Raw genomic sequence first — 14958 nt, forward strand, 5'->3', positions numbered from 1 at the left:
CAAGTTGACGGGAAATCGGTTAAAAACACCGACAGGCAGGCAGACAGGCAGAAAGCCCTCGAAAAGTGCGTGAATTACTCTAACATTGCTAATCGCATTAATAAACATTGCCTGGGCCCTGGGATACGAGTCGCTGTAGGGTTACAAACCGGCTCACCCCGCTGCCCGAGGACACATTCTCCGGGCTATCCTGCTTGGTCTACGAGTCCCACTCGACCCACACGATGACGTCCTGAAAAGGTATACAGACATCCTGAGCTACTGCAGACTAGCAAGTAGGTCCTACTCGCCCCTCTACCCCAAGCTTACCAGAGAAGAGAAGCGGTGGTGGTGCTCCAAAAACTGCAGGCCGGCAAATTCTTGTAGGGCACCCTGCTGCATGCAATTTATCCCACGGGCTACAACTACAACTGCACTACTGCTCTGCGCCCGTTACCCTTTACCACATGGTATGGGAGTGTACGCCCACGCATTAACGGACCAACCGTCGAGCAATAGGAGGCCCAGCTGACAAGCTCCAGCCCAGAAGACCAGCATCGTCTGACGAACAGGGCCAAACTACTAGCTCCGGAACACGGCATCCAGGACTAGGGATGCCTCCCACCTCGTACTGTTCTACCGTCTGTTCGCTTTTATAAATAAACTTTATTCCTCCTCTTTACAGCGTATGGCTACCAGTGAAACCTCCACAACAGGTTTGGATGTTTCAGTGCGTACGTGTATGAGCGCGTTGGAGCACACACCCTCAGTGTAAAAGCCCAACTCTTTCAAAAAGCTAGAAATGGGCCTTGCCAAAAGGAAGTCTCATTTACGTATTTATTTATCTTGCCAAAATATATGAAACTTTTTTTGCCGTTTGTAGCCCATTTAAAGCCAGAAATAGACCTTTGCGAACATACACCAAAACTCGCACATCTCATAAAGCCTTTACCATGCACTTAAGACGTTAGCTGAGACGGATAATGGCTTAACTTGTTTATTTAGTTAGAAGAACCTTAAGGCACACAACATGGCTCACTTTAATTTTAGACAGAGCTTTTGGGCACTGTCTCCTTTCACATTTTTTTCTTTTTTGCTATATTGAGCGTAGATCTATATGCATGTTTTCTTTTCCTAGTTTAGCTTCTTGCCCATGTATTAAGAGCAGCTCTTTGGCGCCCTTTCGTGCGTTGAGCGTTGGCGTCGGCGTCCCTCGGGGTAACCCAGCAAACGAGCTCAGCGAAGGATGAAAGAGCGAACGAGGATCACAGCAGGAAATGAAAGACTGCGATAGCAAAGAGAGCGCGAGTAGGAAAGCGGAGGAGGATGGTGCAGTGGGAGCATGAGTAGGAAGGCGGAGTGCCGCACGAGACGTTGTCCAAGGCGGCCGCCAGGCATGCGGCGAGCGCTACCACTGATATACCATATGTGGAATCAAAGCGCTGGCGTGGACTTCGGACCCACTGCGCATGCGTTACTTCGCCTGCACCGCCGCCGCTGGACAATGCGCTCCGCGCGAGCCACGCGTTCCCGTGTTCGCGCTTTCTTTCTGAACAATGAGCGACGCAACCGGTAGAAATGCTTCGTCTGCCGCTGCTGCTCAACGACCTACCCGAGCAGAGGCTCGGGTAGGTCGCCGCCAAGAGAACTCTGTGATTCCGAATCAAATTATTTGCAACGACACAGCACGAATTTAAAACATCTAAACAGATGCACCCAAATTCCCATTAGGGAGTATGGTAATCGTCGGTGAATTCTTTAGCTACATTTCCAAATTTTGTAGATGGACAGTGGCATTTTTGGGCTCTGATGTGGTGCTTTGGGTGCTTTGGAGGAAGCGTTACAAGGTGCGCTGGGTGGAAGGAGGATTTGGCCTACGTCAACTGTCATTAAATACCACAATATACAAAATGAAGGAGCTTTCTTCCTGACAATAAGCCGTGACGGCCGTCTTGTTGTGCCGTCTAGTCAAAGTCTAGGTCAAGCTTTTTTGAACTTCTTCAGCAGTTTAATCTTTTGTAACCACACACTGACACCTATATATCGGCAGATTTTTGGTCCCATCGCAACACGGAATTTACAGGCCTGGTTCACGGTTCAAACATTGATCCGACGTTTTTCTTTTGCTTACCTGCCCACCTGAGGCTTCAGGACACACGATTCTTTATGAGCTACGCTTGGACTTGTACTAGCGATAGCTTTTTCGAAATTGTGCTAGTGTCTCGAGCCATTTTCTTTTGTTCACATTGTACACTGAAATTCTCTATTGTTATGCTTACTTAATCAGATTTCGAATGTTCACTTTGTATATTGTTTTTAGCGTTTCCTTCTCTTCTCGTAAAAACACTGTCTTTGATTTGCTGCCAAGAGAGACGAAATGCAGCACCTTAATATAAGTAAATTCTTTTAAATAAACAACTATAACCACAGAAAAAGAATGACTGCGCGTAGCGCCGTTGACTTGTTGCCACTCCTTATTACTATTGTTTTTTTCGACGTTGCCTCTCCTCGTTTTAGCTGGCCGTCTACAACCTCGGCAATTAAAACTTCCAGACAATTCAACCATATGAAAATAGAATATGTTCGCGCCGTGTCCGACTTTACCTGCTTCTCGTCTATACGCTTTCCGAGCTCATACCTGGGGCATACACATGTCTTCTCCGCTTCGTGTTCTGTACTACTAGTATACCGCAAACGAAAAAAAAGCCAGTGAAAGAAGTTTGGGAGGGCAAAAAAACGAATGGTGAATAATTTGCCGCAAGAACAAGAAAGAAAGCGTCCTACAACGAACAGGTGTACGGTTACAAGCTGTGCTTGTGTGACACGTTATCTGAAACCTTCATTTAATATTTATGTCTCCCCAGCGCCGAACGAGCCTTGGGCCACGTGCGCGCTGGAACATTGAGTAGGGGCGCCGTCTACTTCCTGCAAAAGCCAGTCGCCCTATGTGTGCGGCACTTTTATCGTTGGTTTCATTAAAATCGGATCACGCGTGCGCGTTACAGGAAAAGCGCCGGAGAAAAGTCTTCACACTCGGTCACAATTCCCTGCTCGATTGTTTTTCTGACAAACCTCTAAAGTCCCACTTGCAAGAGGGAAGCCCCGTTACGTATCGCGTTGTGATTTCATAAATATAGAAACTACGCGCACTGCTAGGAAGCGGTAAGATTTTTATCTCAGGTGGGACTCGCAGGGGCTCTTGCGATTGGGCTTTCGGAGCGCATGGAAACTTCAGAAGCCCGAAGGTGGGAGAAGACTCATATGCAAACAATAAGAAAAGAAAATATAAATAAATGAAGGCAAACAGGCGTGAGCGTCTCCTAGAATTACTATACTTGGAGAACAATGGAAGGAAAAAATGCTTCAAGCGCATGAATTAAGCCGTTTGTCCTCAGACACAAAGAAAGTGATGCTAGCAGTTGAATGGTCTCAATTACAACCAGCGGTAGCTGGCGGGAACAGAGAAGTGTCTCTCTCTTTCTTTACCGCCAGGTCTCGTCAGCTCCTAGGTCCCACAAGCGGAGGGAATAACGGCGAGGAGGAAAGGACAAACGCACCAAAGAGGAGCAGTCATGACGTGTCTACCTTGTGCCTTGAACGCGTGGTGTCACAAAGCATATACGTGTTGAGTGCGCCAGTCGTCCTTCGGTGAGGTTATGACGTCCGTCTCCTCTCACCCTCGTGCCTCTTTCACTCTCTCCCTTTTGTCTCCTCGCCCTAGTGGCCTCTAAGTAAGGCGCCTGCTGCTGAACAGAGCTCCGGGTTCTTGTTATTTTGTGGAAACGCCGTCAGAAATAAGTATGGGGGCTCGACTGTCTTCGAAGCTGCTATTTTTGGAGCCTCTGATGATTGTTAGCAGTGCCTACCTGTGAAAACCATGTTTTCCTGACATAGTTTCTTACGCCGATGTCTGTACACACGTTTCAGGTGGCTGGAACTTGAAAAAAGAAAGGGGAATAACAAGAAAATAAATAAACAAACTGCTGTTGAGACAAAACAAAGCGGCTATGTGAGATAAAACACGTACACTTTCCAGCAACCGATGGTTTAGCAATGGAGCATGATACTACCCATGTTTATACTGACGCACAATGTTACCAAATTGCGACGTATTCTGCGACGTATTCATACGCAACAGTAAAAAAGCATCCCAGTGAGTCATGCCCACGTTATATACGTTTACCATTACGGCACACGTATATATATGCAGCACCTTTTTACGGGTACATTTTCTTTAATTCCTGCATGATACACTATGAACTTTCCTTGTAACATTATCCGTAACTAGTGCTTCTTTCAGATTGTAGCGCTACCACATAGCTTTAAAAAATTCACGCAAAAACTCCTCTGGAAATTTTTTTTTAAACATCATGCCACTTGCTCCACTCCACGCAGCCCGGCGTCAATGTCAATGTTATGAAGCTTGATCCGACCATTATAAGCTACAGCGCTGCGGTGATAAGAATTGTTGCGGACGGAAGCGCAAGGTGAATTGATGACACAAGCAAACTACTGCAGGGCGGGGGGGGGGGGGGGGGGTGCAGGCGCGCTGATGACTTTCCGATCATTATAAACCATTATGGCTCTTTAGGACCTTGTCCATCCGCGTCAAATCATTATCACACGTGATCAACCCGGCGGCGGCCTCAAATGGCGCGGCTGCGTGGGGGCCTTATCTTGAAAGTAATCAGCGACGGGGACAGAGTGCGCCGATTGCTGATAACTTTGCGTGCGCTGTGTTTTCGCCGCTTAGTACGCGTTGAAGCGAGAGGCAGCACGAAGGTCGATTCGCACGTTACTGCGGGCTCTATCTTAAAAGCGATCGCCTTACATGACGGACGAACGGAGGGACAGACGGATGGATTTCGTCATTGGGTAGGCATAGAAATGCTTACTCATTTAGGAATACGTTTTTCTGGAGAGTAGGAAAGAAGAATCAGGTGAAATTGGACAGAGCCCAACCACAGGCAAGTGCTAGGAGAACGAAATCAGGAACTGAGCTCTCAGTGGAAACAACTTTCTGGCTCTGAAAAGGTGGAACTTGAGGACTACTTATGCAATAAAAGGACACGGACAGATGTAGTCCGTCCGTCCATTTTCGTCTGTCCGTGTGCCTTTTTCTCTTAGCAGTCCTTAGGTACATAATTTGTAGGTTTCGAAAATCGTTGACAGTAACGAAAACTAGTAAGCTATCCGCAGAGCATCATTTCATTTCATTTCATTTCATTTCATTTAATTCTTGCTTCGAAGAGCAGTAGACCTCGGTAAAAGAAGCCGTAGCTTGACAAGCTCCCGAGGCCCACGATGTTCGTTGACAATGACACCATGAAGCATGTGGCACAAAGATGGGACGCAGAAACATGACGCATGATTCACATTCTAGTAAAAAGACAGTAGTTCTGCATTACTAAACAATAGCACCAAGTAAGGAAGCAGTATAAGATACACACAAACCAACAAGTAAAATGCAATATTAAGGGCTTGCAGAACGCAACTTTAGAAGAACATATGCAGGAGAACGGCACTAATTTCATTGTACCAAGTACATTGGCTGTAAAGTCAGGCAAAAAAGAAAAAAAAGTGATTACACGGTCCTATATGAAATACACAAAAATGTTAGCACACTTGATCAAGATGTGTTTACCTACAGGCAGGTTTCATTACATATTTACGCAAGCTGCATATTTCACTTTTAACCGGTACTTTAGCAACATTGAGCCAAACCATACACTGTAACTGTCATGACAGGTGTCATGTAACTGTTATGAGGGCCTGTTCAGACAGGTACAGTTGAATGTGCCTGGAGAGATTTCTTGATTTTTAGGATTTTATCAATTACAAACTGTATTTTTTTGGCCAACTGCCCAGACAGCGAAACCTAGGCCCGTATGATGTAAGGCTTCTCTTCTTTCTAGTATACTCCTTATTATCTGCTGGTCACGACTGGCCTAACCTGGCTCTAGGCGGACCACGTGACGGAACCGGAGAAAGGAAAGACTTGTAATAAAGTGGGTTCACAATTCTGCCTCTGCTATATTTCCTTTAGGAGACAAATTCTGCCTTTCTAAAAAAGAAATCTATGCAAATGCAAAGCATATGTCGGACTCTCTGTGCAGCAATCTTTCGTGAAGCGGTTATTAGTGGCACGAGCATCGAGTGACACTCTTGTTTCTTGGGCAGCACTTCCGGTTTACCTCCTAAGACGACCTGGGAAGAAATTTAAAATAAATCAGAAAAAAATAGAAATAGTACAGTACAAAATTCATGGGTTTCATAATAGATATGATATCATAGCATAAGTTTTGTTACAAGTTGAGCTACTGAAGTGTTTGGAATAATTAGAATTAATTAGAAATCACTGATTGCCGCACACCTAAGCACAGAATCGCAGACTTTAGAGACCCGCCACATGAGCATGACTTAGGCGAAATTCATGGAAACCTGGAATGAGCGGAAGTAATGACTTCACTAATGACATCACATACAAGAAAGTGGCTTGATATTTAACCGGTTAATTAATAACAAACAGTTGTCTCCGAATGCAGTTAGTGCGTTGCGTTCGCCTCAAGTTAACATAAAGAGCACCAACGCCGAGGCGCGAGTGCCACTAAGAGACACCTAAGTCATAGACTAGGTTCGCCTACGATTTTTAAATACAATAAAACTAACGCTATATGCGCGATCGCTTTATATTCATTGTGTGCAACGTGCCATGTCATGCAAGATTTATGTTTGTGCCGCGCATAGGTCATAATTTTAAATGCCACGCAGTGTTCACGCAAAATCGCGGTGGGCTTGGCAAACAAGGCTTCGCTTTAAAAGAAGGCCCTCATAGTGAGGAGGGCATTCTGCGAATTTCGCCGAAATCATAATTTGGCGAGCTGCTAAACAAATTGTAACGTGTCTAAGGTTGTATAAATAATTAATGAGAAAGCATGCGTAAACGGGATTATAATGAAGATATCTTTATAAGGACTCAATCGATACTCTACGATCAAAAGAAAGAAATTGCAGATGAGGTACATAGCGCAACAGTGATCATATTTTACATTCTTTTTCACGTACCTGTTTAGCTGCCGTTTTTAAACTTCGGCAACCTGACGCTATGTACCTCATCAAAATTTCTCCAACATATTTTTGCCTTTGTTCTGCGGTAATTCAGCGTCAGTACGCGGGTGTGCTGACAATGCGTAATCAAAAACAAACAATTAAAAAAACGCCCTCTTATATTTTGTTTAACTACCGCTAACTACCGTCTTCGAAGTGGAAATGGCAAAATTAACAGAAACAAGTTTTACAGCTTTCGCTTGCGTTATCACCGATTCCGGCTGCTATTGTTTGCTGCCAGCGGGACGTGTTACTTGCTTGCCTCTGCCGCAGCGCAAGGTAGCCAGACCGCAGCGCTACCGGCAACGTCATAAGAAGGGCACCGAGCAGGACACCAGCGGAATTTGCAGCTGAATACTTGTGCCTAATCAAGTTGCTCTGTTATGCCTTTTAGGTGAGTGTACCATACCACGGTACGTCGATTCGCTCCTGTAAACTGGTTTCGCTGCAGGTCCCAACCGCGTGTGCATTTGTTGTGCCTTTTGAAATAAGTGATGGGTGTTGACCTTTGCACATACCGTGTTTGAATTGGCTGTTTTCTTCCTTGTGGCAATGTAGTCGAGATGCGTTGTGTGGTATGGCTTCGTGTAGGAAAACCGGCACATAAGCTCTACATGACAGGCCGATTAGCGCTGGTGTTGTTCTTCATTGATCACTTGCTGCTCTGTTCGGGAGACATTGAAACACACCCATGCCCTGATAAGCTTGACCGACTCCTCACAGCATTTAAGGAATTGGCGGCCTGGAACGAAAAATTCCAAAAAAATGTGACAGGGAAAGTAAAGAATATTCAATTGAGTGTCACTGACGCCTTTCCAAACTTGAAGAAAGATCGGATACCATGATTGATCTTCGTAAACAAGTTGAAGATATGGGACTACTCCTTAAGAATTCTCAAGATAAGCTAAACAGTATGGAATCCAAACAAACACAACAATCTAACATTGCTTTTGATGACCTTAATAACCGTATATATGCGCCGCAATAATTAGATTTTCAAAGGCATTCCTGAGGCTTCTCCGGAAACTACAGGAAAAAAAACTGAAGTGCTTGTCAAAGAATTTGGGACAGAAAATTTGGGTTTTTTACCAACGAGTGAAATCGAACGTGCCCACTGGTTAGGCGAACGTAAGAAGGACCACGTTCGACCTATTATTGTAAAGTTTCTGAACTTCAAAGATATAACCAACATCCTCACAAACGCCTTCAAACTGAAGAACCTAGCACAGCGTGATATGGATTGAAGATCTTTCGCCCAGGGTGCAGCAAATTAGAAAAAAAACACGAGAAAAAAGAAAAAACACGAGACAGCTTCATACTTGTACTACTGCTTTAAGATGTGAATACTCAGCCTTGTTAGCTTGTTCAGTTATTCTTTCCATTTTACTTTGTAAGATTTATCTTTATAGTAGTTTACGTTCGTTTCTACCTGTATATCATTTTTGTACTCGACTGGTGAATTGATTTTAGGTGGGTATACTACTCCCCCCCCCTATGTAATGCCGTCGGACCTTTAGAGTACACGAATAAATAAATATACAACAAAAAGCACATAAAAAGAAAGAAAAGAGCGCTGGTCTTGTAGCGAGAGAGAGAAAGGATAAAGGAAAGACAGCGAGGTGAACTAGACATTATTTCCGGTTGGCTACTCTTTACTGGGGGGAAGGCAAGGGGATGCGATAGGTGAGAGAGAGAAAAAGAATTTTAAAAAATGGGGGAAAACATACACACACACCTAAACACGATACGTGTAAGAGCTATTACAACTGCCAGAGGCAACGTTGCTATTTCTTCTCGACCATCTGGTGGTCTTGCCTAGAGCATCATCCATCATTAGGTCAAATGTCTTGTATTCCACAGATTTGTGGTCTAACGAAGCTTTCTAGTCTATCACCGCAAGCTCCCAACTTCTAACCTAAATAGCCTCAAGTTACGCTTCTATAGTCTTCGCTCCGCTGATGCTCAACATTGGTAACCTGCGTTCATGATAATACTACAGCGTTTCCGTCTTAACGATCTGTGGTTTGCCAGTTTATCCTTTTTTGACCATCCTTTAGCACCATCTAAAACTGACGAACATGTGAACTATCGACAGGCGGTATAACCCACCGCCTGGCAGCGGTGGTTGCATAAATTTTGTTCTGTTTCCTCGTCCTTGTAAATTGGAAACCAAAGAAACAATGTAACGAGGTTTCGCGCAACTACTACTTTTCTACAACTGTTATTTCATCATGATCATCATCAGCCTGGTTACGCCCACTGCAGGGCGAAGGCCTCTCCCATACTTCTCCAAGTACCCCGTTCATGTACTAATTGTGGCCACCTCGTCCCTGCAAACTTCTTAATCTCATCTGCCCACCTACCTTTCTGCCACTCCCTGCTACGCTTCCCTTCCCTTGGAATCCAGTCCGTAACCCTTAATGACCATCGGTTATCTTCCCTCCTCATTACATGTCCTGCACATGCCCATTTCTTTTTCTTGATTTCAACTAAGATGCCATTAACTCGCGTTTGTTCCCTCACCCAATCTGCTCTTTTCTTATCCCTTATCGTTACACCCATCAGTGTCCTTTCCATAGTTCGTTGCGTCGTCCTCAATTTGAGTAGAACCCTTTTCGTAAGCCTCCAGGTTTCTGCCCCGTGCGTGAGTACTGGTAAGACGCAGCTATTATAGACTTTTCTCTTGAGGGATAATGGCAACCTGCTGTTCATGATCTGAGAATGCCTACGAAACGCACCCCAGCCCATTCTTATTCTTCTGATTATATCCGTCTCATGATCCGGATCCGCGATCACTACCTGCCCTAAGTAGATGTATTCCGCTGAGCACTTGCAGTGCCTCGCTACCTATTGTAAGTTGCCGTTCTCTTCCGGGACTGTTAAACATTACTTGAGTTTTCTGCAGATTAATATTTAGACCCACTCTTCTGCTTTGCCTCTCCAGGTCAGTGAGCATGCATTGGAATTGGTCCCCTGAGTTACTAACCAGGCCACGCTTCAAAGTGTTGTTTACACTGGCTTTACTCAACAAAGTATAACAAAAACATAGACGTTTCGCCACCTATGCGGGTGGCATCGTCAGTACACAATGGCAACAAATGAGAAATACATCCTATTTATCTATGAAAGTGCCGTAAACATCCGGCAGGGGGCCACGGTTAGAGTTACATGAAGATTGATTACGACGGATGAACCATGATTCTACGAACTTTCTTGGGCCCCATCGGTGTTCCCGTGCTAGTGTGGTTACATTGTTAAAATCAAACATGTGTCCCTTTGATAAACAATGATCAACCAATTCTGTCTTGGCACGTGTAGCATGGGTGGCTTTCGTAGCATCTCTTAGATGTTCCTTGATACGGGTGCGACGTCGCCGCCCTGTCTCGCCAATGTAGCTGGCATCACAGTCCGAGCAGTTGACCTTGTAGACGACACCACTTTGTTCGTCCGGAGGTGTGCGGTCCTTTGGCTTCGGGAACACGTTTGCCAACGTGTACGAGGGTTTAAACACAGTTCGAACACCTAAAGGCCGTAAAGCCCTGCGCACTGCTTCTGATACACCGTGGACATACGGAATGCACACAAAGGAAGCTGGCCTTTCGGCCTTGCTCTCACGAGGTTTTTGCATGCGGCGCTGCGTATCATTGACAAAGTGCTCAGGGTAACTCCGCTTATGCAATAGAGTGGCCACATTCGTTAATTCTTGCTCCCTCAAAGTTTGCGTTGACGAGAGCGCATCGCAACGAGACAGGAGAGTGCGTACCACGGCATGTTTGTGTTCTATAGGGTGGTGAGAGTCAAAACTCAGCACACTCCCGCTATCGCAAGATTTGCGATATACGGCTGTCTCCACCGAACCTCCTTCGCTCCGTTGTACCAGCACGTCTAGAAAGGCTAGGCTGCCACTATTCTCCGTCTCACATGTAAATTGAATGGCATGATGGACGGCATTTAGCGCCTCATGCATGGCACGCAGGTTTTTCTTTTCGACAATCACAAAGGTGTCATCTACATAGCGGCAGTACATTTTGACAGGGAAGGGTAAGGACGTCATCGCAGCCGTTTCCACGTGTTGCATTAACAGATCAGCCACGATTACAGAAACAGGACTACCCATCGGGACGCCTTCTATCTGGTGATATATGGTACCGGCAAACGAGAAATATGTTTGCTTCAAGCAGAACCTAAGCAGAATCATGACGTCGTCAACAGTCAGGGAAGTACGGCTTTCTAACGTACAGTCCTCCTGCAGGCGTTTCTCAATAATATCCGTAGCCAATGCTATCGGCACATTCGTGAACAAGGACACTACATCGTAGGATGCCATAACATCGTCGTCCCGAAGCTGCTGCTGGCGTACCGCGGTAACAAACTCTTTAGAATTCTTGACCGTGAACGTGCTCCCTTCCGCAAGCGGCTTTAAAATTTCAACCAAAAGCTTAGACAAGTTGTATGTCGGCGACCCAACAAAAGAAACAATAGGGCGTAGGGGGCAGCCGTCTTTGTGAACTTTTGGCAACCCATAGGCTCTCGGCGTTGCTCCGTCAGACGAAAAGAGTCGACGGTACAGCGACTGGTCGACCCTTCCTTTCGTTTTTAAGCTGCGCAAATAGTCGACCAACTGCCTTTCGCAACTGGAAGTGGGGTCGTGCTGTAACTTCTGAAAGTGCAGAGGATCATCCAAAAGCAGTTGCATTTTTCTATCGTAGTCCTTGCGGTTCATTATTACAATACCTCCGCCCTTATCAGCTTCGAGGACCACGACCGATGCGTCAGACTTCAAGTCATGAAGCGCTGCGCGCTCCTTAGTGGTTAAATTAAACTGAGGCGTCTGGGCATTTGCCAAAATGTTCACAATGCGGCTACGAGCAAGGCATACAGCTGCAGTATCTTTCATGTGACGGAAACATTCTTCCGTTTCTACTATAATATCACGTTTCGGAATAAACCGCGGTGCGATAGCAAAGTTCATCCCTTTCGACAAAACACTCACTTGGTCTTGCGACAGCCGTTTTTCAGAAAGGTTGTGAACACTTGTGGCCTCAAACTTTCCTTGCGGTAGACTGGGGATCAGGGTAGTCAATTTCTTGTTGTGGGCATGCGTGTACTTTTCCCTTTCGAGGAGTTCTGCCTTCGCTCTTGCTACCAGGACCTCACTGAAGTCAGCAACGTGCAGTTTTGCGCGAAGACAAGCCTCAAAGTTGCAGATTTGACGTCTTGCCTGGTTAATTTGCTGCTTGTTTTCCTGGATACGGGCCTTTAAGCAATTCCGGCTGAAGTCTCTCGCAAGCTTGCGTCCGTAGGGCGTGTTGACCAGTGTCCGGCAGTGCAGGCTTTTGGGAACAACGTTGCTGTTCAGGCACTTGTAGTTGAAACGCAAGTGGCATTCCTGGCGGACAATCTTCGTAGAGTGGTCGATGTATTTCCTCAAAGGGCCAAGAAGGGTACATCCGCAACTGTATCGGATACGTGAGAAAATGTTCCAAAAGCCAGGGGAACTCATGCTTCAAAGTGTTGTTTACACTGGCTTTACTCAACAAAGTATAACAAAAACATAGACGTTTCGCCACCTATGCGGGTGGCATCGTCAGTACACAATGGCAACAAATGAGAAATACATCCTATTTATCTATGAAAGTGCCGTAAACATCCGGCAGGGGGCCACGGTTAGAGTTACATGAAGATTGATTACGACGGATGAACCATGATTCTACGAACTTTCTTGGGCCCCATCGGTGTTCCCGTGCTAGTGTGGTTACATTGTTAAAATCAAACATGTGTCCCTTTGATAAACAATGATCAACCAATTCTGTCTTGGCACGTGTAGCATGGGTGGCTTTCGTAGCATCTCTTAGATGTTCCTTGATACGGGTGCGACGTCGCCGCCCTGTCTCGCCAATGTAGCTGGCATCACAGTCCGAGCAGTTGACCTTGTAGACGACACCACTTTGTTCGTCCGGAGGTGTGCGGTCCTTTGGCTTCGGGAACACGTTTGCCAACGTGTACGAGGGTTTAAACACAGTTCGAACACCTAAAGGCCGTAAAGCCCTGCGCACTGCTTCTGATACACCGCGGACATACGGAATGCACACAAAGGAAGCTGGCCTTTCGGCCTTGCTCTCACGAGGTTTTTGCATGCGGCGCTGCGTATCATTGACAAAGTGCTCAGGGTAACTCCGCTTATGCAATAGAGTGGCCACATTCGTTAATTCTTGCTCCCTCAAAGTTTGCGTTGACGAGAGCGCATCGCAACGAGACAGGAGAGTGCGTACCACGGCATGTTTGTGTTCTATAGGGTGGTGAGAGTCAAAACTCAGCACACTCCCGCTATCGCAAGATTTGCGATATACGGCTGTCTCCACCGAACCTCCTTCGCTCCGTTGTACCAGCACGTCTAGAAAGGCTAGGCTGCCACTATTCTCCGTCTCACATGTAAATTGAATGGCATGATGGACGGCATTTAGCGCCTCATGCATGGCACGCAGGTTTTTCTTTTCGACAATCACAAAGGTGTCATCTACATAGCGGCAGTACATTTTGACAGGGAAGGGTAAGGACGTCATCGCAGCCGTTTCCACGTACGCCAGCAGCAGCTTCGGGACGACGATGTTATGGCATCCTACGATGTAGTGTCCTTGTTCACGAATGTGCCGATAGCATTGGCTACGGATATTATTGAGAAACGCCTGCAGGAGGACTGTACGTTAGAAAGCCGTACTTCCCTGACTGTTGACGACGTCATGATTCTGCTTAGGTTCTGCTTGAAGCAAACATATTTCTCGTTTGCCGGTACCATATATCACCAGATAGAAGGCGTCCCGATGGGTAGTCCTGTTTCTGTAATCGTGGCTGATCTGTTAATGCAACACGTGGAAACGGCTGCGATGACGTCCTTACCCTTCCCTGTCAAAATGTACTGCCGCTATGTAGATGACACCTTTGTGATTGTCGAAAAGAAAAACCTGCGTGCCATGCATGAGGCGCTAAATGCCGTCCATCATGCCATTCAATTTACATGTGAGACGGAGAATAGTGGCAGCCTAGCCTTTCTAGACGTGCTGGTACAACGGAGCGAAGGAGGTTCGGTGGAGACAGCCGTATATCGCAAATCTTGCGATAGCGGGAGTGTGCTGAGTTTTGACTCTCACCACCCTATAGAACACAAACATGCCGTGGTACGCACTCTCCTGTCTCGTTGCGATGCGCTCTCGTCAACGCAAACTTTGAGGGAGCAAGAATTAACGAATGTGGCCACTCTATTGCATAAGCGGAGTTACCCTGAGCACTTGGTCAATGATACGCAGCGCCGCATGCAAAAACCTCGTGAGAGCAAGGCCGAAAGGCCAGCTTCCTTTGTGTGCATTCCGTATGTCCGCGGTGTATCAGAAGCAGTGCGCAGGGCTTTACGGCCTTTAGGTGTTCGAACTGTGTTTAAACCCTCGTACACGTTGGCAAACGTGTTCCCGAAGCCAAAGGACCGCACACCTCCGGACGAACAAAGTGGTGTCGTCTACAAGGTCAACTGCTCGGACTGTGATGCCAGCTACATTGGCGAGACAGGGCGGCGACGTCGCACCCGTATCAAGGAACATCTAAGAGATGCTACGAAAGCCACCCATGCTACACGTGCCAAGACAGAATTGGTTGATCATTGTTTATCAAAGGGACACATGTTTGATTTTAACAATGTAACCACACTAGCACGGGAACACCGATGGGGCCCAAGAAAGTTCGTAGAATCATGGTTCATCCGTCGTAATCAATCTTCATGTAACTCTAACCGTGGCCCCCTGCCGGATGTTTACGGCACTTTCATAGATAAATAGGATGTATTTCTCATTTGTTGCCATTGTGTACTGACGATGCCACCCG

The 14958-nt window shown here is 46.2% G+C and overlaps 1 long non-coding RNA gene across 2 annotated transcripts; it reads right to left on the reverse strand.

Annotated features, from left to right (window-relative positions):
• Window positions 1-5229: 5229 nt before the first annotated feature.
• Window positions 5230-13645, reverse strand: LOC135904546 (uncharacterized). 2 transcript variants are annotated; one of them, XR_010565140.2, is made up of 3 exons: window positions 12080-13645; window positions 7605-7750; window positions 5230-6186 (listed from the first exon to the last, which is right to left on the reverse strand). It is a non-coding gene; the product is annotated as an uncharacterized lncRNA (long non-coding RNA). The 2 variants fall into 2 exon arrangements; XR_010565141.2 differs by having other exon boundaries at window positions 7605-7828.
• Between the last annotated feature and the right edge of the window lie 1313 nt (window positions 13646-14958).

The sequence above is a fragment of the Dermacentor albipictus genome, chromosome 1 (assembly GCF_038994185.2).
Source record: "Dermacentor albipictus isolate Rhodes 1998 colony chromosome 1, USDA_Dalb.pri_finalv2, whole genome shotgun sequence".
NCBI lineage: Eukaryota > Metazoa > Arthropoda > Arachnida > Ixodida > Ixodidae > Dermacentor > Dermacentor albipictus.